At 36.3% G+C, this 27,040-nt stretch overlaps 1 protein-coding gene across 2 annotated transcripts in view; it reads right to left on the bottom strand.

Moving 5' to 3' along the window:
* Positions 1 to 27,040, bottom strand: part of LOC131438760 (G-protein coupled receptor dmsr-1) — a 475,110-nt gene that overhangs the window by 357,113 nt on the left and 90,957 nt on the right. The window contains exon 1 of one of the 2 annotated variants that reach the window (XM_058609006.1): positions 25,167 to 25,244. The exons of the other annotated variant lie outside the window; for it this stretch is intronic. The gene's annotated coding sequence lies outside the window, so the exon portion shown is untranslated. Of the gene's footprint in view, positions 1 to 25,166; positions 25,245 to 27,040 lie in introns of those variants that run through there. 2 annotated transcript variants of the gene reach the window in all.

Here is a 27,040-nt window from a genome sequence, read left to right as displayed (position 1 = left end):
GGAAATATTCAAACAATTTCGAAATATTAAATTATATGTAAAAGACTAAAACTTTTCGGTTTAATATTTCTCCCAATTTTTTTATATACTCCATCAGCTACAACATATCAAAATATCAAAAATATCATTTCGAAAATTAAAACCTATTTAAATGGTGTAATGATGCCTTTATCATATTACTCATAACATCACAAATATTACTGTGGAATCTGCAAAAACAAGTGTTCATTGAATAGAAATAGGAAAGTTTGTTCGGACTTAATCTAACAGAATCTACAAATCCTGTTTACTATCCACAACAAATTTTGGAATTCTGTATGAAACTGTGAAATTTTTCGATTTAGCCATCTTGAATAAAAGTGAGTGAGATTCATTTTTCTAGTTTTTGATCACTAATTCCAATTATTCCGAAACCGGATTTAGATAAGCGGAATAGCCGAAGTTGGTTCGTTTGTCAGCAACAAATATGATCTACAAAATATGAATACAATTTTGAACCTAGTTAAACCTAGACTTACTATCTCATGCTCTATTTCGTCTAAACCAATAAAAAAAAATCTAAAAAAACGAGCTAATCTGCGTTTCTGTTACTTTTGCATATGTAAGTCAAGCTAAACAGCATGAATCAGCAGCATAAAACACGTAGTAGGATTATTATTATTATCATAATTCTTATAATTGACATCACTACACAACCAGCACTGTATTACTGCACTACCGGCTGTGAAAGTTGCATTTACATCGCGAAACATTAAATTCCGATGTATGTTTATTTTTTCAAATAAATTTCAATTCATTGACATTCTTTTATTCTTTCGGTCGCATTTATCAACCGCAGTACCGTCTTTTACCAATATCACCAGTAGCAGACATCCGCAATCTTTTCGTTTTCTTTATAGCGTGTACGAAATATAACAAAGCACGCATCACTCGTGTTATGTGTACATATTGTCATTTTATATGGCGGTTTGGAAACTTTGACACTCATTGCCATGTAACTGCGGAACCGGAAGTCGCATTCGGATGAAATTTCACAGTAGCTTTAAAGACAACATGAGCTTTAATTTAAATTAAGATTTATGAAAATCGGTTCAAGCATAGCTGAGAAATGGAAGTGAGTTCTATATTAGTTTTTCTTCACTACTTTCAGAGCTCCCGAAACAGGAAAAGTGAATTTTGAATCTAAACTTGTGAAAATCTGAAAAAAGTGAGTGCATATTTTTTCCATTGTTTTGGTGCATATCGCCCTGAAGTCGGGTCGGGATGAAATTCAATAGCAGGCTATGGGATCATGAGATCTTTCATTTCATTTCTAAGTTTGTGAAAATCGGTTCAGCCATCTCCGAGATATGTGAGTGCATATTATAATTATCTATTACATACACACACACAGACATTTGCTCAGTTCATCGAGCTGAGTCGAATGGTATATGACATTCGGCCCATTGGGCCTCGGTTGAAAATCGGTTTTCAAGGCGATGGCATAGCCTTTCTATATGATAAAGGCGAAAATATATAAAATTTGGTTTAGGGTGTCATTTTCAGAATAGAATAAAATCACAATACTTTTTTTTGCAGTGCAAACTTCCTTCATATAGTCCCAATAATTTCCTAAATCATTGATGGAGATAAAAAAATCAATCGAGCAAACCGTTTCTGTTATACAAATTTTTGATAATATTGAATGAATTTTTGCTTCGGCACTTCTCAAAAGCAACTGGTGATGCGAATTGTCATTTTCGGCCAGTACGAATACATATATAAAGTTTGAGCCAAATTTAAAAAATGCGAACATGAAATTTGAAAATAAGACGGGTGGGTAATGTCAGAGACACAACCTGTATGACTGAATACGAACAAAATTTACATGCTTTTCCACACTGCGGAAAATTTTTCTTTAGTTTGAGCGAATTCTATACGTATTTATAATAAAAGAAGTTAAACATACGTAATAGAAATACATTTATGTTGAATCTGACCAAAAGCTTTGAATAATTGCATTTTGCGTGGCGCGATGTAAGTAAAATGGTGGCAACGACCAATATATAACATGTGAAAATATCAAATGGAACCAAATATCTTCAATTTAGGTTTAATTCGCAGGCTATTCGTGTTTTTGTATTTTCAGGCGTACCAATTGGGGAAGTGACAAAACATTTTTGTTAAACTATTGCATCTGAATCATATAGCAATGTATAAGTCATTATTTAAAAACAAGAGAACACAATAAAACCAAATTCCCATGAATTTGCCCAGTTTAGGCTGTTTAAATTTTTTATAAGAATTTTGAAATAAACCATTTGAGATTCATAATAATTGCACGGATTCGTCAACTAATAAGAGCATTTCGGTTATAAATTGAATTACTAAATTAACCGTCTTAAACAACATGCACAAATATATCTTCCCCATATTAATCAATTAAAAATAATGGTTTATTGTCACCCATAGTTAGTGTCTGTTCTACTAGCGAATAAAACATACCATAAACCCATAGCACTCAATCACTGATAATATTCCGGATTTCTATGTATCGGTTTTGCACAGTACACTTTGTGAGATGATTCGTTCAATTCATGTGTTTGGAATTTTGCGTGCCTTGTTTTGCACTGAATTTCACCTTAATGCTCGTTCGTACCAAACATTTTAGAAATCTCATACTACTGAAAATTTTATCACGAATTGCTGAACATATTTCTGGTGGTATGGAGAAGAAATTATGTTGCTGTCTTAAATACAACACGAGATATTCACGATTAAGTTCTACAGATTCTTGTACAGGGTAACTTTTGAAAAGGCGCCCCAACGATAATGATAAAAACTCGTAATTTTCAGAGCAACCACTCTAATATCGATTTAGTTAAAAATATCGAAACAAGCTATATGTTATGATTTTCTGATCGGGCACGGGTTTACAACACCAAGAAAACTGTCATTACCAAGTGAAGTGGAAACGAAAAAACTTTTCCAGTTATGGTCATAATGCGAATTTGAATTTACCAAGTTAACCAGTTAGCGATAGTCGCGATTTGCTCGAAGCTATCATCCTAATCCCGATTCTCAGCTGAACAGCACTTATGGCGGATCTTTTTCATCCAACTGTAACAAGTCATGATTCAGTAGCCTCTTGACAGTGCACAAAAATGCTCATTTTTCGTGCAACTGCGACATGCTCCAGGGAAATCTGAATTCAAATTATCGCTGATACAAGTTGAAGTTCTTGTGAAAGTTGGTCATCTTTTTCTGCGACTCAAGGGGTTGATTTTAGGTTTACGATACTCTTTCGTATTTTCATTCACGGGTGAAATGTTAATACCGGTAGCATGTAGCCAGAATCGACAGTAAAACTTATTATTGAAAGTACTTTTGGTGCGTGTTTTTTTAATGAGCTCCTGAAAAAGTCGTTTGTATGTCGTTAAAAAACTGCGCAAAATTAGTTCTATCAAAAGCACCTTAAAACATCCGCACTGAACATCGTCGTGAGAAAGTTCGTTTGGAATAACACATCTCGCATTTTCGTCATATTTTGAATATTGTTTTAATACATGTTTCATGTATGCTGATAAGGGTGGGAAAAAATTAAAACGTTTATTTTCTCGTCCCATGGTCCCATCTGCTAATGACGGTTTATCTATATTAACTTTTGTTGCAATTACTTTAGCGCAATTCATTATGATCTCTAAAATTTTTATGATAAGATGGGAAGATGGTGGCTTTGTTCCTAATGTAAGATAGTAGAAAGAAATTATTACCAATTACACTACAACACGCTACGTCTAAACAAAAAAAAAAACTTTAGATTTTAACTTTATCATTTCGTTGTGCTTCAGTTTCTTATCATTTTCAAATACAGATTTTTTTTACAGTTCGTGCTCGCATCTCATCCGACACAGTCGACAATTGGTTACGGTCGAGACGATAGAAACAAAGACAATACAGTGTAGTGAACAATAGACTGTACGAAATGGACAAATACGATTTAACAAAGCCTGAAACTTGGCCTACAAGGCCAAATTCAATTTGTATTGATTTCAAGCGCTGCAAAGTTAGACCAGCAGCAACCGAAATTGAAATCTTGCTTAAGGAACGAATGCATCTCAACTTAAATGATGTAAGTGAGATTCAATTCAACAAGGCGTCTAACTGTGTGTACATTATGTTCAAACGTGAAAGAGATGCAATTGCATTTGCTTCGGTTAATAACGGGGTACACAGTGTTGATCATGACAATTTTAAATATAAAATCCCTGTGTACTTGGTGGATAATGCCATAGAAGTACGCGTGCATGACCTTCCTCCGCAGACCAGCGATCAGTTTGTTCGGGAAAGTATGTCGCAGTACGGCGAAGTTCTTTCCATCGAAAGGGAAGTATGGCGGAATTTTTTTACGGGTGTCCGGAATGGCGTGCGAGTGGTACGTATGCAACTACGTAAAGCAATTCCATCTTACATCATTTGTGATCAAGACGGGATCATCCGTGTAAAACGCTGATTACGTATGAAAAATCAACTGGTTACATGTCAGTTTTGTGAACAATATGCAAACTACGGCAAACCTTGCACTGAAACTGCGAAAAGGACATCTTCAAACAAAAACAAGGACAACCGGCCAACAACGGAAACTAGTGAGCGCAGTACTCCTGTTGTACCATCAAACCAACCAGCAACTGCAATTAATGCACAACAAGGCGCGTCTACAGCAACTAACAACCAACCCAAGAATGCGAATTACAAGGAAAACGAAGAAAAAACGGAAACCAACAACGGTACCACCGATGCGGCAATGGAGGACGACACGAGCCACGGACAAAGTGCCCCTCAATCATCGCAAGATAAGAATGGAAGCTCCTCTCCTCCTAGAAAAAGGGTGACAACGAGATCCACCGGTAAAAAATTATTTTATCTAATAAAAACATGGCTCATTCTGCCACGTAAAGCTTGTACGCGAATTGGCCTGAATAAAAAAAAATTATAAAAAAAATACAGATTTTTAACATAAAATTTTGGAAAGACGGTTGAGAAATTTCCGAAAAAATTGAGTGCGCATTTTCTCATAGTTTTGGACATATTAGTAATTTAGGACCTTGTAATTCCGCAACCGGTAACCGGATAAAGATGAAATTCAATAGCAAGTTAAGAGACCATGACACCTTTCATTCGATTGTTTGTGAAAAACGGATCTGCCATCTCGGTCTCTGATTTGGCTACAACGAAGCCATCTCTGTTCCAGGTTAGAGTAGAACCGTATGATAGTTCTTCTTATGTTTCGGATGAGACCCGTACACCGGATTTCATTTCGGAAGGGAGTCAAATAAGAAATAATGCATATAACTGATGATTCTTGTTCCTTCACTATTTTTTGTTTCTTTTTTTTAAGAGTGAGTGCAAGTAATTAGCAATTTAAGTGTATGTTCTCACATATTTTAGATTGGACAATGAGGGATTTGAAGCAAGAAGTTCTATGTGTCAAAGGGAAGGGATCAATTTTTTACATTGCTTTTATCATATAGTCCCATAGTTCGGATTCGACTTCTGGCTCCGGAAAAACTAAGAGCTTTTCTATTTTGCAAAATTTGTTTATTATTTCTTGAACAGATGTTCGAGCCGATTCTAACAAATTTATATTCAAATGAAGTGCCTTATAACCCCAATGATCCTATTGAATTTCAACAAGTCAACTTCCGTGTCTGGATCAGAGATGCCAGACCTGCAGATTCATTTGTAAATCAGAAGATTTATAAAATAAAGTGCAGCTATATTTCAGTTGCAGACTTTTTTTGTAGACTTTTGAAAATCACGTTTTTTGTAGACGTTTGTAAAAAATTACAGACTTTTGAAATAGCTGCGGTCTTTTTTTTTTTTATTCAATTATAGAGGCTTTAACATCTTAGGTCATTCGCCTCTTCGGACCAGAAAATCTTTCTGACCCTATGTGCGGGGTTGGGAATCGAACCCAGGCGGGCTGCGTGAAGGGCATCGACTATCCCATCACGCTATACCCGTCCCCAACTGCTGCGGTCTTTTTTTTTTTTTTTTGATCGCTATACAAATTTCATACATCATTCTTTGAAGAAAGCTTGGAATTCGCAGATTGTTTTCGAGTTTACAGACTTTTTGAACCCAACATGAACATACAATTTTAAATTTTTACTTTGCATCTCTGGTATAGTATAATATTATACTATAAAAAAAAATTCCTTATTGGGAGTGACGATGCAACTACAGAAAAATCATAGACTTGTATACTGTTTCAACTGAACCAGGAATTTCAGAATGGGTTTCGGAAGTAGCGATCAGAACTCCAAAATGAAGCTCACACTATGCTCTTGTGTATCTGTGCATTGTCTCGAAAAACCGATTTTCAATCGCTTCAATAATGCACACTTATACTGTCGAAGATGTTTTTCATTTTTTTAAATAGTCCATGAAAAGTATACCGAGACAAACCCAAAGAACCGACTTCATAGCCATTCCGCCCAATTTAGCCTTCCTAGGCCGCTTCGGAGCACTCGTGTCGATTTCAGTCTGTTGTCGGTTAATCATTCTGTTTTCTGACGTATAAAAATGGATCTGGATTTCGTAAACAGTAATCAACCGACACCATCATCATCAGCAGAGGCAAAAATGTTTCCGAAGTGTGCTCGCGTTCATCGTTTTAATCCAGCGACAGGGCATCTTTTTCGTTCGCAGAATCTGGCTAAAACTCATAGTTTCATAGGCTCCAGGTTTTCTTCAAAAAATGTTTGCTCAGTACTAATCCTCATGGCATTTTCTGGTCATCCAGTACCATTTCCTTTAATTTTTAACATTGATTGTAATCACTGTGAAAACCGACCTTTGTGAGGTTCGAAAAAAAATTCGATTGCGAAAAGAAGCGGGTTATTTAAAACTGGTTGGTGAAATCTTCAACCTTGCAGATCTTGTAAGTTGATGTCCAAGAAACTCATTTCTGAATCCGGAAATAGTGGGTGAAAATCTCAAAATGGAAATTAGTTTACTTTGATTTCGGGAGGGACCAGGGAAGAGGAATGGCTAACAAAAAAATGGATATTACTAACTACTTGTTTATTCAGTACCCTTTACCACACGTCCCCACAAATCATCGATCAGAAGATCATCACTACGAGAAGGAAATTAAGACTCGATTTGAAATGCTCGGTTTTTTGTTTACCATACTCTGAGCGCTCTGATTGCCCACCAAATGCCCCAGAGGTTGGCTACTAAAGCACTTGCTGGAGCGCCTTATCCTTGCCACCGGGCTGGTAGAAACACAGCACCAGTCTGCCAGATGATGTTCATTAAATGTTTGCGAAAAGGAAAATATTGGCAAAAACTGATAAATGCCTGCAAGATGTTCTTTCTTAAAAACAAAATGAGCATTATTAAAACAAGTGAAAAATATCTGCGATCAACAAAAGATCTGCATCATAGAATGTAAAAATCTTCCAAGTTGATAAAATATCTGCATATCTGGCATACCTGCAAAATGTTTTGATTAGGGAAGCCAGATATCAGTAGTACAAACAAATTGTCAACAGATGCTGATGTTGGAAATGACTGTATTTATATGTGTTGTTAGTCACGCTATGCATGTTTTTCTAAATAATCAAATCAGTTCTAGCACAAAGTTCATGAGTCCAGATATCTGGCACGCCTGCTCTTGTCCAGCTGATTAGGTGATATATATTCATGGTTATGAAAATCATGATTGTTCGACCCCGCTACGAATTGTATATGTAACTGTGGGAAAGGATTATCGAGAAAAGTTGTGCAAAATTTAGCTGTTCATATCCGCTCCTCTTCAAGATGTACCCCCTTAAAGATAGTATACAAAATTTACTAAAGTAATCATAAGCCTTTTAATTGAAGAGCTAATAATTTTATGAATACACAAAAAGTATTAATTTTTGAAGCACTTACAACTCATTGTGCGGCGTAGAGGAGTACTTTCGGAGGAAACAGAAGACCAAGCTTCCCGAAAAATATTTAGTTTAGCAGACAATATGCAGTTGAGGTCGATCAAGCAAAAGCTTCCTCACTACCGGAACACCAATGCCTGAAGAAGCAATTGTTACCATTCATACGCATCCAGGGCGCTTCCTCGCTATTTGGGCTGATTCGGCATCTTGTCACTACGCCAAAGATGCTTTGAAATGGTAAAAACAGGGTGGCAAGTGACCGGGAAAATCAGGAAAAATCGGGAAAAAGTCTGGAATTTTAGTGCAAATCCGGGAAAAAATTTACTAGTCCTAATCTTAGTAACGATTTTCAGCATCATGATTTTCCTGATACAACAAATGAAAAGTTGAAGGCGATTTTGTGCTTGAACTAGAAGTTCAGTACAAGTTTCGAAACATTTTATTATCCCACACAGGTTCAATGGTGCACAATCCCCTGAAAATGGGGCCAACACCTCATGTCTCAACGGTTTTTGTATGGGTTTGACAGCAATTTTAAATCATTAAGAGTTCTCTTAGTTGTCATTAATAACAGCACAATGAATGCTCATACTAAAAAATAAGGATAATTTGGATGCTTCTGCTGGATTTCTATTAAATTTCGACAAATATTAGAAAAGGTTCCAAGTGCAAATGACAGTTTCTCTTTCAATTATTACGGCGGATTCCTGTATTTTCCAACATTTTTTAAACAGCAGATCGAAAGTTGATAGTTTCAGTCGTTATGCTCTGCAAAGTGTAAGATAGAAGGATTGCCGATAGAACCGTAATAATCGAATGAAAGAGTAAAGAAAGAGGAACTGTCATTTGCACTTAGGACCTTTTTAGTGTTTGTCTTCAAATTTCAGAATAAGTATGCATCATGGTAAAAGTAGCATCAGGTAACATGTTTAATAATTTTTTAAGAATTCTTAGGAGCCGTGTTTTTAGTTGTCAGCTAATGATTCCCCTTATTTCACCAAAATTTGTCTCAGTAATGTCAAATTGTGAGAATACTTTAGATTATCAGCTATGATGAGGATATTGATGTCGACGAAGGAGCAGTCGAAGATTGTCGATGATAGTAGAATCAAATTTATACCATCTCAGTCACTAGAAGCATAGATTGTTGTTTTTTCAAAGTGACGAGCGTACATTTTAAGAATTCTAAATCCTTTAGTTCTCTCGCCAAATCCCAACTCTGAAAGAATATCGTGTATGTTGTTAGCAGTGGCGTCTCGTTCTCATGTGCACCTGTGCACTACACAACTGGCCGAATAGGCTCTGTGAGAACTTGTATGCACACAGCAGAGAGGCTTCAGTGGCTTATGCTTATGGCAGTTGAAAACAAATTGCTGTCTCAGTTGCAACGTCGAAACGGTTCTGATATCATACCATATCATCCATCATACCTGCAGTGCACAGCCCGTAAATTTGGTTACGAGACGCCACTGGTTGTTAGATTCAGTGAACTGGAGTTCTTTATTGAAGAATGATGGCTCTCTATTCTTCTCAATGGAAATGAGAGTAATCGAGTTCTTTGAGTATGTATACAAATAAGTTGCGTCTTTCGGAACGTTTGTTGGTTTGAAGAATGACTATTGAAGACATGCAAAAAGCATTCACTATTATTGAATCTGTTTACTACAAAATATAATTTGTTGCTCTCATATTATTTTCGAAGAAACATACAAAGTTTCAGACTGATCACTTTCATCGCCGTTGGCCAGATATGTTTCTTGTTATAATCCTATTGTTACATCGAAGTTACTGGCGAACTAAAAGACAAAATAAAGATGGAATACATTGGGCTGGATGGTACTGTTAGTTCAGAAGATGAACGTTTGGACAAACTGTGGATGAGATTTTTTATCCTAGTTCCAAGGAGATACCCGCAAAATACTTATTTCTCAACTCTCGACCTTTTTTTGGACATGGGATTTCAACTTAAAGCTTGAATGAGAGAAGTGTTTTAAAAAACCTGGACATAGGCTATTTGGGCCTGTTAAAAACCGGGAATTTTTAGTCTCGCGCACCGAGAAAAAACGGGAAATTGATATCGCTAATTCACTTGCCACACTGTATAAAGCGAATGGAGTCCCCGTTCTACCGAAATAAGCGAATCAAATCTAACTGCTCGGAGTTGCGACCGATAAAGCGTTTATTGTGTGATCTTTAACCACTGATGATTCAAATCGTGATTATATAAACCTATAAATATATACTGATAGTTCGGTAACTCATTTCATTTCATTGCTTTTACCGAATATTCAATATAGGTTTTGCTGAGCACATCAGTCTCGATTTTCTTAGACAATCTGCAAATCTGCACTCAAATTCGCTGTCAATAATGCAGTTTCCAGAAACTAATAGCCTCACTCGAAGTAGCCAGTTGAGCCAGCAAATTCCTTTTTCCACATGTGGTACTGAATAGTAGATTCAGCGTCTTCCCAAAAGCAATGGAAAATTTATGACCCGTTCCTGGTAGCAACATGTTCCAGTATGCAAAGTGCATCTATATATCAACCACTTTTTTCAAATAGGGTCACTATTGGTATTTTCAATTGAAAATAAAGCTGAAGCGATCCTTCTTCAACATTTTAATGGAACAATCTGGTAACTCATAGTATTCGTGCTGTTTACATTGGACCGAAAAATAAGCCCTACTTGTATTATGTACTACTAATCGTAATAATAATACAATGATGATGCAGTACATCACAGGATCAATATTGTGTTCAATTTCGACTGGCATCGAAATTATTTCGTTTTGCTGATCCAACACGTCTGAGGGGTGGGTCAAGTGGAACGAGAAAAAATGGCCCCTCCTCTCGAAACGTGTTATTACGACTTCTAAGCTGATCGTGATTGGCACGTTGAGACTACCCAACATGTCAGGAAACTTCGGAAAACGATATACAGAGTTGATTAAATAAAACGATAAATTAATTCGGCTTATTGATTAGGACTATTTGGTATTTCGAATGTTCAATTTAAGTTTACGTTTCGTCTTCGACTCATCAGTGCGTCAGGAGATTATGTTGAACTGCTGACGCAAATCCCCGGATCAACATAATGCTCAATTGTTTGATGAAAGTGCTGCGGAAAATGATGGCCAGAGCGGCCTTCTAATTGGCGGAGTAGTGCATACCACTGTTGAAAGCGCATACATCCCTTCAATATGCAAATTATACCGAAACATGTAAATTAATGTCCATTATATACATTAGATTTCAGCAGCATAAGTTCTTTAACCATTCTATAACACGCCAGAAACTAACATTCAGTGCACTATTCCGCGGTCAACATGGCATTTAAATTTATTATAAAGTAAAGTAAATTGCTAATGTTTATAAGAGCAAGAATCAAATTTACATTCAGAACAGCTATCTAAAAAACCATTAAAATCAATACATGTAAAGTAATTGCAATTATTGAAAGAATCGAATCCTTACGTTCCCCAAAAGTAAGTTCTCCCTTAACTTGGTATAGAGTCGATTTTTTCGAGAAAAATTTTTTTGAAATAACACTAAATCTTGACGTTTCATGCAGTTTTAAGATTTTTAACATCAGAAAAAATTTTCGTTTTCGGAAATTTCATGTACTCCCCCCTATGGTGCTTTTTCAAGGTCGAAAATTTTCAAAATTTAACCGCTGGGCAGCACCCCTTACCCATGTCCGATTTAGCTCAAATTTTGCATGGGGACTTTTTTCGAGGTGTTTAAACTTTTGAATAATACCGCATTACGAAATTAGAGGTGATCCCAAAATATTGGCACCCTTATATACATTAAAGCGGTAAAAAACAACGTGTTTTATCAGTTATGTCACTTATACCATTATATCTCTGGGAACAAAACTCACAGCCATTTGGTCTTCGAACTTAATCAATGGTCCGATAGTAGCTTTCAAACCAGCATAAGTTTGTTAAAATCCTTTCAGCCATCTCTGAGAAAATTGAGCGCGTATAAATATCTTTTAAAAGTGCACACACATATACACACACACATACACACACAGACATTATCCGGATCTTGATAACACTATGGGTCCCCGATGCTCCGTTCGAAGGTCGGTTTTCCCAGCAATTCTAATACCTTTCTATAGAGAAAGGCAAAAAGGCACATGATTGAGTTTTAGAACATTAACTGAACAAAATTTTTTTATGAAGTAAATTCCAAATAACGTAAACTTTTTTTTACGACCTAACTCGGTTTACAAACCCCCCTTCAAGTCCGTAAATAGAGGTTTCAATGCATTTTAAAACACGTGACGAAAGCAATGATTCGCAATATGGTTCTTTCACACGTTCCGTGTGTTGCGAAGCGCACATTTTCCATAAGCGTTGACATAAGGATTTTTTCCCATTCACTGACGCGCTCGACAAAACCCGGTGCGTGTGAAAGCTACGGCGTTTCATTGTATTATAATATTTGTCCCGATTGGTGAACTCTCAAAACGTGCTACTACCCAAAAACGCATGCAGTTTTTTTTAATAAAACAAGCAGATCTTCAAATAACACCCCCATTGCGATGTGTCCAATCCGTTTGAATCTTTCATTCTGATGTTTGATTAAGGCACTTGTTGAAGTTGTCTCAAGTAGCACGCTTTACTTCGTAAGGGTTTCCATCCCAAACATTGTAACTAAACCTTTTCTTTCCTTTTTTTATCTTCAATGGGCTCAAACCAAAGGACGATACAAACCATTTAGAGGAACCGAGGAAACAAGGAAAATTTATCTTCAACTTCTTATGAACTATCAAAGGCTTGTGCGATGATATTGAATACTACTGAAAGCTAAAACCCAGCTCCTAGAAATAATTCCTTTTACATGCTGTAAAACAAAAGTTCTTGTTAATTTTTGATCCTTTATCGTAATAAATGTGGCTTGCCGCTCATCGGCCAGTCTTACTTAATTTTCTCTGCTCAGAAATTTTGAAATTTTAAATGGTTAAATTGGCCAGTGTAAAGATACGTGCTAGTTTTATTCGTATTCACATCATCCAATTATGTCTCTGACATCACCAACCCGGTTGTTTTCTCTTTTTAACGACTAAGTATAAAAGTAAATATAACTTTTTTTTCTTTTTGCGACATACAGCTAATCAGAGACCATTTGGTAGAAACAGGAAATGATTACTAGATGACTTAAATGACCCTTTGTCACGTCTCACATTTCCGTTCTATGTATATCTTCACATCCTCGCTCTCCCTTAAGCACTATCAGTCTATAATTTTCATTTCTTGTTTCTGCTAAATGATCTCTGGTTGGTTGAATGTCGTAAAATAATAATAATATTGTTCTAATATCTAATGAATGAATTGCAGTATTTTCTGAAAGATTAAGATTAGTTCATACTTCGTTCTGTAGTAGTTTTTGTTTTTAATTTCTACTAATGAATGTTCCTGTCGGTTGCACCACAGCCAATAACAGAATATTCCCGAGGTATCATATCGCCATATGATTAGCAGAATCGAATCTGCCTTTCATTACCAGTGACCATTTGATTCACGATGGTCCAATCGTATACCATCATTGGAACAGTAAAGCAAATGCGGTTCGACGCTCGTTGAATGTTGTTTACTAGACGACATTCGATGCGGGTTCAATTTGCAAATGAATAACTATCTCCCAAGCGCATCTAATGAACTTCATATTTTTTAGAATATGGTAGACTCGATGGATGCCTGTTGAGCTCACAGAATATATATAATCTTTATGTATTGATTCTATACTACATCTTTCCACCATTATTTTTTTTTTGGGTTTACAAACAAAAATTCTACTCTGATGATAAAAATCGCAATAACGCCATTGTTTGTATTGAGAGTGGACGCGAAATAGGACTACAGAGATAATTTACTGAAACATTGAATGTATTTATCGGATAAAAACAAAATCTCCTAGGCATTTTTAAATTGAATAAGTTTTGGTAGATAGTTTGGCAACAGTCTCGATACTCTAATGTCTATTTAATTGACATGGTTCCGGTATAAATAAACTTTTTGCGTCCAAAACTTAAAAGACTTAATCTTAATAGGGTCAGGAAATTTTGCTGGCCAAAGAAACAAATGTCATAAAGTTGTTAAGACCTCCATTATAAAAAAAGAAATAGGACAATTTCTGAGACCACCTTCTTTTCTGGAAATCATGAATCCCAAACAACACAAACAGGTTTTCAAGTTGGCATCAAATTGGTGCACAACCATAGACGGCGGCCATCTTACAGTTGTCACGTGAATTCAAATAAGCTGAATGGATCTGTCATTTGACATGTTATAATATGCCCCCCTTAAGAAAGCATTGAGATATTTCTAAATGTACATATATATTTTCATCGAGAATGTGGGTATTTCATTGCGATACGGGGGCTGGGGTCCACTAGGAGATTGATAGTGCCTATTAGCTCTCTCCGGACTGTACCAGCCTAGATGCCGTGTGGAATCCGGCGGAAAAAAATGAACCAAGAATAGATCCACTGGGTTCCTGCTTCCATGTCGTAAAAGGCGACAATTGCAGGAGTTTCTTTTTCCTTTCAGTTATCAGATATTTTCAATGTTTTACTTCTGATTACTCTATTTTACTAAATCATCTCTTTATTCAACCTATCAATTTCCGTCTAGCTTCGGAGAAAAGTTTTATTAGGAATGATTTCTTCTTCCATGTTATTGATTGTCTTTCAGGATTATAAAATGAATGATAAAAATCAACCATTGCGCAAATCCGTTTATATTACAAAGTTAATAACAGAGATAACATATATCGGTATATTGAATACTTAGTAAAAAATACTTGATATTAATATTTCAAACAGTAAATTAATATTTTTCTCGGTAGCCGGCTGCCCAGATCAACTAATATAACCAATTAATAATTTTAATAAATAATTAAAATAATAAAGCGGAAATAATAAAGAATCAAGACGCGTGTGAAATCTGTTGACCTTTGTTTGGTGATTTAAAATGATTTTATAATAACTGTTTAGAATATTTCAATGCAATGAATCAACTCTTTTGTCTAAATCCTATTCGCTCGTTTATTTTGTATCACGTAGTTTCATTTATAAAAACGTGCTTAATCCACCTAGCAGTGAGATGATACCTTTTTTTTATCAATCCGCATGTGTTTTTTTGTGACTGCATACTCGACACACGGCTGTCCGGAGTTTTGTCCATTTCGGAGATTGACTGTTTCGTGCATTATATTGCCAACACAAAGTAACACATAAAACGATAATAGTTTAAAACATTCTTGGTAGCCGGCTACCCACAGCAATAAACACATGATAACATTATTAAAACATTTACTAACAAAGTGTCCTCTCCTGTGATGCATGTGGGAATGCAGAGGATTCCTCGGTTCCTAGTAGCAACATGCATCGAACTAACAATCCTTTCCCTCCCAAGTAGATCTGCATTCGGACGTGGCCGGCGTCGGTATTGATCAGCATGCATGGTTCAATACAGTTTGCACAGTGTGAAACAATGTGTTATTCCCAAACATGTTACTTCAAAAAATCATTTTGCAATCTCAATTGGTCCAGATCAATAACGGAGTAGCAACACACGGGCGGTCTCTAATGCTAATGCTAATGCTAATGTGGGTATTTCATTGCGATACGCCTTGGAAACATAATTTTCAATGTTCCCGGTAGAAGTGATGAGAATTGATTGATACAAACACATTTTCCAAAACCGCAACATTCTCAGTTTTTGACGTGAATACGTCTTACTTTACTATGGGTCCCCTTTTCAAAATTCGCTCTGTGGAAGAATGGGTAGAACTTAATCATGAATATCTCGAGTTGTATTTAACGCAGCAGCATAATTCTTTTTTCATTCCATCAGCAATTTATGATTAAATTTTCAACAGTGGAGGATAACCATAAACATCTTAAAAATTCAGTTCTACCTAAATTGTTTGAAACAATGAGGAAAACTCCTCACGTTTGTTTGCGTTTTTCGCACTCGGACGACGGTTTCGAGGTAGTCAGACACATATCAATCCCGATGTTCAACTGAACGGTGCTCATGCGAATTCAAGAAATCACTTCAGAACTCTGGATTCTGGAACATAAATTCAGGTTCAGAATTCATTTCCTGAATTCAGGTTCTTAATTCGTAACTTGGATTCTGGAAGTACACTTGGAACCGAATTTAGTCACGGAATTAAAGTTCAGAAGTTTAGAGTTCTTGAATTAAATTTGGAGTCTGAGTTCTGAAAATGAGTTCCTGTATTCCTATCCTGAATTTGGTAAATGGATTTTGAACCAGTCCCAATTTAGTTCCTGATTCCAAATTTAGTGCTTGGATCCAGTTACAATTCCAAAATAAGAACACCAAATAATACTCAACAGTTGTAATCATCGGATAAACTCCACTAGTCTGTTCATTTAGAACCGTTTGAATATTTCCAAAGAATTGTGCGAAGTTTTCCTTCACTGAGTATGTAAATTTACCCTCATTTGCTCAGCGTTTTTTTTTTATGTGGTAGAATATGTTTATCATCAATAAGTCATAATTTAGAAAACAAGCATCGTTACAATTTTGGAAGCGAAGCAGAAAAAGTTGCGAATTTCCCACAATCAATAAATTAATACGAAAGATTCTTGATATTCGGAAGTGTGAAGCATGTCAGTTTTATTCCTCCAGTTATATCTCTAACAATACCCACCTGCCTTTTTCGCTTGCCATAGACATAATAGCCGTATAATATGCCCCACAACAAGAGACATTATGCCCCATAACAATGATGTAATATCCCCCTTGAAATGTCGATATAGTAGAAAAGCAGATAAAGAAGATATTATTTGCATCAGAAATCTTTTGCTGCAACAAATCATCATACCATACAAGTGATTGACCGTTATTGTTTACCGTACGCGACTCAAAGTCAATGTCGGCTTATTATTATTATTATTGTCTTGTACCACTTCTTTTCCCCGTACTCTGTTCTTATTTCGGTTGCCAGACTTTTAGCCGCAAATATGGCCGCGATTGTTTTGGTGTGTCGCCAAGCAACGCATTTTTCCGTAGCCTCCGCCCATACGGGTTGGTTCACCACCTTTTTTAAATATGTACTTCGTGGCATGCACTCCTGGTGCCTAACTCGCTGACTTGCTTTGTTATGTCAGTCCAAGTACGGCTACCTTTACTTATTCGCAAAATGATGCGTCAAATTACCGATTCCCTCGCTCATACGCGTGAGGTTCGGTTAGTCACCTTGACCTAATAAACATTACACCAGTATTAACTGTTCAGCTGGTCGTGGTTTTCTTGTCTCTTCAAAGAAGGCGACAACAAAAAGGGAAAAAAAACTTCTTAGGCCTTCATGCCAGTATGGCCACTTTTGTAAATATTATCGCGGTTTTTTTCTTTTTAACACATGTGCTCCGTATTGACCGTGATCAAAACGTAAACAAATCAAATGTAAACGTATTCTATACGTCCGCAGTTTTCAAGGAAAACTTGAAACTCGATCGGGCTCATACCAGCTCCGATCTGCTACCGTATTGACAAACAACAATACACAGACGGAATCAATTTCATTCCGTTATCGAGTCACTTTGTCTCATGCTTGCATGTAAAACAAGAAAAAGGAAAATGTGCGTGGACTCACCATACTAATACTGTTCCGCCAAACATCCTCAATTCCGAAATTCTGCTGTCACCACTTGCAAGCATTTTCCCGGCCGAGCGGCGGCGGGAGGAAATAGCTAAAGGGGATGTTTCTTTCTGTTCTATACGGAAAATCGTAACTCTCTTTGTCAATAAACCGTTTTTTTGTATTTTTTCACTTCTATTTGGTTACACTCTTGAATGATTCTTTGGATCAATTTATTACCGGAACTTTTTACACTTTTCGTTCAGCTTTTACATTAATCTATTTACAGCAGAGGTTAATTGATTGACTTGTTTTCCTTGTGAAATGAGAACACAGATAACAAAACAACACTGCAAGTCTGAACTTTAGAACACTAGCGCGCGATTAAATAAACTTTTGCCTGTTTTAGTTAAGTTTCGACCGCTTGTCGTGATTGCCACTTTGTTGAACTTGCTAGTCACGATCGGTTATCGCGTATCACGTTGGCCCTTCGGAACTGATCAGCTGTGCAACACCTCCGGTTAATCGCTTGTGCCTGATTCACTACTAACGGCTATTTACCGTCCGACTTTCTCCCGAAGTTCTACCGAAAGCCGAGACCACTGTCACTATGTCAATGACAGTGATCGGTGCCCGTGAAAAGATATTTTTGTTGTTGCTCGTCGCGTTTACGCTGACGTGAAGGCTTGCCTGAAAGGTGACGAGTTTTTCTATCACGGCTGGGTTGCTATTCCTGCAATGCTGCGAGCTCAATGAGATTCAATGAAAGACTTTTGTGAGGGCGCTGCAAACTAATAGAAATTGGGAAGGAACATTTTCGATCCTACCAAAGCTACATTTTGTTTTAATAACCGTTATAAAACTATAAAACAAAACTTTAAATCGAAGCATACTGTTGACCCGATGGTGTGGCATAATGTCCGTAAAGCGATTGCCTTTAGAATATTAGTATATCAAAAATATGGCTTTGTTTCTCTGCATATTTATACCGTAAATAAATACGTTAGCACTGCTAGAAGTTAATTACTAAGTTGCATTCGACTATTAGACGGATAAAATGCTTATTTAGTGGAAGCAAAACCTTACATTGAAAAGCTGCCTAATGATATTTTCAGTGTTTTTCACATTTTCCGGCAAACGACATCTACCAAACATTCATAGCACAGAGATTCTACGAAAAGAAAGGATGAGTGTTAAAACTTTTGTTTAGAATGCTTAAAAAAGGAAGAGGGTGTTTTGGCCAGCATCGGCGCTTTATAATAAGCAATTATTTACAAAATGTTTTCCCAAAATGTAGACTGCTTTAATCAATCAAATACCGAAATCAGCAATTACAGTAGCTATAATAACGAGTTCAGATATGAAAACCCTGAAAGCTTATGAAGCAAACAGTTAGGCAAAGCATGTGCAACTGAGCAGTTATTTTTATTAGGACATCAAAAAGAGAGATAATGAAATTGGACATAAAATCGTCATATGTCATACACACGAACAATCAGCAATTACAGTATACGAGTTAGTTCAGATATGAGAACCCTGAAAACTTAACTTTATTAGGACATCAAAAGGTGAGATTATAAAATTGGACATAAAATCGTCATATGTCATACACACGAACAATAAATGCACACCAACAAGAGGAACTAAAGGATACACACGATGGTAATTAGAACTAAAGCTAATGTGGTGATTCGAATGATTCATAATGTGGACTATTTTAATCAATCAAATACCGAAATCAGCATTTACAGTAGCTATAATAACGAGTTCAGATATGAAAACTCTGATAACTTATGAAACAGTTAGGAAAAGCTTGTGTATCTAAGCATTTATTTTTATTAGGACATCAAGAGGTGAGATAATAAAATTGAACATTAAATCGTCATAACACACGAACAATAAATGCACACCAACAAGTAAAGTTAAAAGATACACACGATGGTAATTAGAGCTAAAGCTAATGTGGTGATTCGGGTGATTCATAATGTGGACTGTTTCAATCAAACAAATGCTGAAATCAGCAATTACAGTAGCTATAATAACGAGTTCAGATATGAGACCCTGAAAACTTATGGAACAAAAGCATGTGCAACTAAGCATTTATTTTTATTAGGAAACCAAAAGGTGAGATAATGAAATTGAACATAAAATCGTCATATGTCATACACACGAACAATAAATGCACACCAACAAGAGAAGTTAAAGGATACACACGATGATAATTAGAACTAAAGCTAATGTGGTGACTCGGAACCAACTGTCCGGTAAATTGTAAGCGAATTAGTGCAATAGAGCAGTTGATTTGTTTGATCATTCGGTTCCAATGGCACATTCTATGATGTCACATCTCTGTTCGACTATAATGTGAACAAGTGAGGTTCACCGGGAGCGTGGGCAATAATTCCTGCAATAAGGCACCGTTCTTAAATAATCTCACAAAAGTCTACGTTTGTCTACGAATGGGGAATGGTTTTTATCTAAAGCCTACGTTTTTCTTTCAATTTTTCAAGAAATTTAGATTAGCTTAGTTAAACCGCCCACGCGTTTCCTTACTCCTATTATGTTCGCGAGAATTAACATTTCAGGTAATAAGTTAGGGGGTGGCGTCTATCTCCTACAATCGGTATAGGTGCCTCATAAAATTCAGGGCGAGACGCACGCACCTATCTACTAAAAGCACTTCAACGGGTTGTTGTTACTAATGTGAAGGTCCTGTTTTAATCCACCTAGTGGTGTAATAATGCCATTCTCATTAACATTTCACGAAAAATCGACCCAAGTTTCATATTGGACATTTTGAATAACTGTATCCGGAAACGGAATCGGGAGACTGTCGAAGTTGCAGTAAGTTGTTAGGGCCATACAGGTTCGAATAGTTTTATAATCTGCTTCGAAAATTTCGTACTTTTCAGTGTCGTCAACTATATGAAATCACTCATCTGTAACATACATTCGTGCCGTGAAAGCTCATATGACTCATATTTGCTTCGTGCCGATGGACTAGCTTGTGTTTCCAAAAATCGAGCTTCGTTGTTAGTTTTCGTTTTCTTTATCGCGTGTACAAAATCGAACAGAGAGAGAGAGAGAGTTGGGATCACTGGGAGTGCGATGCGGTGTCCCGGTGCTGCTCTCAAGAAAGTATAATTTTAATGTGTTGTTTGATACGTATAGTGAATAATTTGTTTGAAACAGTAATTTATAGTGATAGTGCAGGTGTGGCAAGTGTATGTTTAGTGGTGAGAGTGCTATTTATTGAATAGTGTTGCTTCGCAAAAACTGAAAATGCTCAAGCACAACGGTGGATACTGTGAGTTTGCCGCCCCAAAATTCAACGATGTTAACCTGTTAACCGATCGAAGCGCCGTCTGCATGTCATTGTCGGTGTTGTCGGATTTTTATGGAATGTGTGAAAGTTTACAAGTCGATTGTGTCATTCGGACTGAGGGTCTAGGGTTAATCTGCAATGGACCCATTCGCGAGTGTTTTTATTTTACTCTTTCAGTGGTCGTGTTTCATCTCGCGTTGCTGACAGCAGAGCGAGCAGGAGAAAAGGGATACTGGTGAGATCGTTCCTTAGAGGTATTTTATTTTATTTTTTCTTACTTATTATATTTCTCCTGAGTATCGAAATCAGGTTCAGATCATATTGTTTACAAAAACATATCCGGATCTCTTTTCCTCCCTACTAACAAATCTCCTATCCCGTGATGCTCGTGGAGATACAGTTGTACCCGTGGTCTCTAGAAACAACGAGTATCGGACTAACATTCCTTTCTTTCCCTCAGTAGCACAGCCTTCGGTCGTAACCAGCGTCGTTATTGATCATTTAATAAAAAGTTAGGAGTGAGTGGGTATGTACAGTGAAAATGATTTGCTTCTCCCAAGCTTCATTTCCTTGATTCATTGTACATTTCCACTCATTCGGTCAATCACAAAGTGCAACTACGGGCGATCTACTTCAGCTCAGCTCAGCTCTTTATCGCGTGTACAAAATCGAACGCCACACACCACGTGCTTCATTCGTAGAGGCGGTGTTGTGTTTTCTTCTTCTGTACAACCGCATGTACGAACCGGTGCGCTTTATAAGACGGTTTGAAATTTTTGATACTCATAGCCTTGAAATTCCAAAACCGGAATTGAAATCCGGATGAAATTCATGGGCTCTGTATGGAATCATAAGACGATAAGCCATCGCTGAGAAAAGTGATTTCGTTTCTTTTTAGAGTTTGTGACCACTACTTCCGGTGCTTCCAGAACCGAAAGTCATGGACTGGTTTAGCCGGAATGGATACGTTCGGCCGTCAACTGACAAGGCCTATCGATTGGAATCTATTTAAACCCTCAGCAACCCCATTTTCCTGTATTTTGCATCACCGCTTTGTAACTGATTTAAATGCTCAACACTCCTTATCTTGTTATTCCGGATCCAGATGAAATTCACAAGGTTTGTATAAAACCATAATTCATTTGAATCTAAGTTTGTAAAAATTGGTCACACCAACTCTAAAAAACATGTTTTAATCCACCTAGTGGTGTAATGATGCCTTTCTCATATCAATCATACTATCATATATAATACTGTGGTATTCTTCAAAATAATTTTCTTCGATTCTTAAAAGAATAACCGAAATCGGTTTGTTTGATCGTCTACTGATAAAAACTATCAATTGGAGAAGATTTGAGGTCGATTTAGAGAACTTTTTTCGGTTTTTCGCCCTTTTCAGTGTTGGTATAAAATTTTTAACACACTTAACCTATATTTCCGGTTACAGAAGTCGGATCCGGATGAAATTCAGGAATTTCGTATGGGACCACAAGACCTTTCATTAGAATCTAAGTTTGTGAAAATTGATTTAGTCATCTCTGAGAAAAGTTAGTGCACTTATTTTCACATTTTTTTGCACATTTTACCCTATAATTCCGGAACCGGAAGTCGGATCCAAATAATGTTCAAGAATTTTGTATGGGACCACAAGACCTCTTATTTGAATCTTAGTTTGTGAAAATCGGCTCAGCCATCTCCGAGAAAAGTTAGTGCAAAAAAACGTTACATACACACATACGCACTTACACACACATACACACACACACATTTTGCGTACTCGACGAACTGAGTTGAATGATATATAACACTCGGCCGTGTTTCATCTTGCGTTGGCCCTCCGGGCCTAGGTTCAAAAGTCGGTTTTCACAGTGATTGCATAACTTTTCCACCTTATGATAAAAAAAGAACCGGAATTTTCATTTTAAAATCCAATTGTCCAATCGGTAAACTTTTATTCTCTCAACGTTGGCAATACTTTTATACACATTCTGTCAAATTTTGACGCATATCGTACGATTAGTTTTTGTTTGGCGTCTATACAAAGAAGTTGAAAAATTTTCGTGTGGCGCTTTTTATAATGGATGAAAATTTAAAACAACGGCTCGCCTTCGAAGCACCATTCGGTAGATTGTTGTGCGGTTTCGACGTCATATTCATAGATCCACACCTCATTACTAGTTATGATGCATTCGATGAATGTGGGGTAACTATCTGCGTTGGAAATCGTCTCTTTGGCCACATCAACACGACGCTGTTTTTGAATGAAATTCAGCTTTTTTGGCACCAGCTGAGAAGCGACGCGTTTCAAACCCAAAACATCAGTTAAAATGTGTTCGGCTGATCCATAAGAGATGCCCAACAACACAGCAATCTCTCTAATCGGTACAGAACGATTTTGCAACACGATTTGCTTCGCCGATTCAATGTTTTCTTCAGTAACAGATGTTGTTGGGCGGCCAGGGATCTCATCATGATCCAAGCTTGTACGACCACCTTGGAAGCGTTTATACCACTCGTATGCCTGTGTTTTTCCTAGACACGATTCACCAAAGGCCTTTTCTAACATTTTCAACGTTTCGGAACACTTAAATCCATTTGCAACACAAAATTTGATTCACGCACGTTGGTCTAAATTTTCATCGATTATAAAAATCGCCACACGAAAATTTTTCAACTTCTTTGTATAGACGCCAAAGTTTACCGATTGGACAAGCGCGGGAATTTTTAAATGAAAATTCCGGTTCTTTTTTGATCATAAGGTATATGAGAAAGGCAAAAAGTGAGTAATTAATTTGAAATTTGAAATTGTACACTAATTACAATGTAATTCCGAAATCAGAAGTCTAATCAAAATGAAATTCAGGACCTAATTTTGTGAAAATCGGTTCGGCTTTCTTTTAGAAAAGTTAGTACACATATTATCATTTTTTTTGCACATTTTACCCTATAATCTCGGAACCGGAAGTCAGATCCAAATATAAATTAGGACATTTGTGTGAGATCACAAGACAAGATTTATATGAATCTACGTTTGTGAAAATCGGCTCAGCCATCTCCGAGAAAAATATGTGCACTTATTTTAGTATTTTTTGCACATTTTACCCCATTCTCATTGTATGGAACCACAAGATCTTTCAGTTGAATCTAAGTTTGTGAAAATCTGTTCAACCATTTCCGAAAAAAGTTAGTACAGAAAAACTTTACATTCACACATACACACAGACATTTTACGTACTCGACGAACTGAGTCGAATGGTATATGACACTCAGCCCTCCAGGCCTCGGTTCAAAAATCGGGTTTCACAATGATTGCATAACGTTGAAAGGTTAAGCTTTCTACATGAGAAAGGCAAAAATAATGTAAAATATATAAAAACAATATTATTTTTATATTTTTCTTAAGTTTGTGATTCATGAAGTATTTTTGGAAGTAAAAATTAGTTCATGAACAATCTCTTCGGTTATGAACATGAATATTTACGTTTTTGTTTGCTCAATGATTATATTTGTTTTTGAATTGAAATACAACAATAAATGATAATCTGTTTGTATAAAAATATCGAACATTCATTGAATAACATAAAGAAAATGTGATTGCCATTTTGCTCTAACGTTTCGCATACGTGCAGCATCTTACCTTAAGGTGTGGCATCTCATCCGGATTTGCAATTTTCATTCAAATATAAAAATTAATTTTCAGTTCTGAAGAAATATTGACTTTCAAAAAGGTGTACATCTTACCCGGATTTACCCTATCAATTCTAAGTCTGTTACACTGAAGAAGCTTGCCAAAAGCATACCGAAGTTCGAGTATTTGTGCCTATTACTATTTCGTACCATTAGGGTCAAAATATCAAAGAAACTTTTACTACAGTGCAATTAAATGGAATATAATTTCTTCAAAAGCTATTTAGTTCATTTCACTATCAACTCTGAAAAAATAAATTTTGAAGCGTTACCAGTTTCCACCTTAATCCCAAAAGTATTAGAAAATTTATTTTTTCGTTGTTCATTGTTACTTACACTACTGAAAATCCAATAGTAATTTGGTGATAATATTTTCGATGACTTGGAAAAAGAATGATATTGTTATCTGTGGTACAATTTGAGATATGTGCAATCAAAAAGTTATCATTCTGTCACACGGTAAATTTTGAAAAGGTGACCCATAGTAAAGTAAGAAGTATTCACGTCATTATTATTAATATTACCAGCTGCAACCAGTGTATAATAAATCACTCTGAGCGTTAAGCAGACGCAAAGTTAACTCTTCATAAAAATAAAGAAATTGTTTCATACCGCTAATGCACTGATGATTTCAAGACGAAGCGTGAAGAAAATGAAAACTGATATGTTCTTTTTGCAACCGATAATCCCGGACCCCCAAGTGAACTGAAATATATGCGCTTTTTACACCGAACCAAAACAACTTTACATGTCCGATTTAAAACTTTTTCTAATCACCTTTCTAGAGTATAAAGATGGGTGATTTGTACAAAAATAATTTCACTACACCGCACAGTTGTACAATACATTATAATGCAATAACACCTCATAACTGAACGCAGTCAGAATTTTGTTTAGCTCACTAAGCTCTGCAAAAATACTCAATCTGCTAATGATATCTAAAACGTTCCCGTGGTGAGAATCCAGTTTAAAAATGTTCATACCCATTGAACTGGAACTAATTGAATAATGCGAAATTTAATTAGCCAGTGCCAGTGCAAACAATGCGTGTGTCTGTGTATGTATTAGTGTAGAATGCTTGTGAATAGCAAATAAAACCTGGTATACAAGTTATGCGTTGAGTCACTCCAACATCGATAGGATGGATCTCATGATTACCAACACAATGTAATTTTGTCTGTATACTGTTCAGATCCTTGTATATTTTTTGAAGCAATAATGATTAAATATAAGTTTAATTTAGCCTTTTCAGGAAACGGTATCATTGGTAACATATTTGAATCTTAAATATAAAAAACCAATTTCACCACATTCAATCAGGCGATACACAAAGCTCAAAACAAGGCTCTCGATTGCATGTGAGATTGCAGAGTAACACTACCAGCATTGGGCAGCACCGTTTCATGAAGCACGTCGCAGACCGATTTGTTTACTAGGCTATTAAACCAAAGCGTTAGTTGAACACCAATCCGTTATTTTATTAGAAAAACAACAGCAACAATAACGTGTTCGTCAATAAAGTTTGAGTACACACATCACGAAAAAATGTTGTAAATTTACGTCTCGAAAGATGCACAAGCGTCGCAATCGATCTAAACTTACAACCCAAATGATGTAAAAATATTTAATAAACGCCATCGATATTAGTACCAGTTCAGCTAAATTTGACGTCAAAGCAGATAGAAAATCTGTTTTAAATGTTAATTGATATTTGATGTGATATCAACTCATCACTCTAAAAACAATACAGTGTTCTTTGATTTGCGTGTGAATTTTCAAGTCTTTTCCTTTGAACCTATAAGTTTGTGAAAATCGATTTGACCATCTTGAAGAAAAGTGAGTGAGACCCTTTTGCAGTTTTTAATCACCATTTCCAATTCTTCCAAAACCGGATTCAGATGTCCGGTACAGCCGAAGTTGGTTTGTTTGCCAGCAACAAATATGACCTACAAATTTGAACAGTTTTTAACCTAGTTTAACCTAGACCTACTCATTTATAGGTTAGCCAAATTTTGTGCTAGGGCACATAACCTCATGCTTTATTTCGATTAAACCAATTAGACGAAATCTAACAAACGAAGCGAGCCTGCGTTTCTGTTACTTCTGCATATGTAAGTCAAGCTGAACAGCATGAATCAGCAGCATAAAACATGTAGAAGGATTATTACTTTTATTATTATTATTATTATTGACATCATTACACCACCGACACGGTATTACTGCACTATTGGCTGTGAAAATTGCATATTTTTTCAAATAAACTTAAATTCAATGACATTCGTTTATTCTTTCAATCGCACTTATCATAGAATCAACCGCAGCACCGTCTTTTACAAATATCACACACCATTAGCAGACATCCGTAAACGTTTCGATCCCTTTATAGCGTGTACAAAATAGAACAAAGCACGCATCGTTTATTTTGTGTTTTCTTCTTCTTTCGATGTTGTACATATTGTCAATCTATATGGCGATTTGAAAACTTT

Source organism: Malaya genurostris, chromosome 3, assembly GCF_030247185.1.
Source record: "Malaya genurostris strain Urasoe2022 chromosome 3, Malgen_1.1, whole genome shotgun sequence".
In the NCBI taxonomy this organism is placed as follows: Eukaryota; Metazoa; Arthropoda; class Insecta; order Diptera; family Culicidae; genus Malaya; species Malaya genurostris.
The sequence above is the reverse complement of the archived record's forward strand: the minus strand, read 5'-3'. Positions and strand labels throughout refer to the sequence as shown.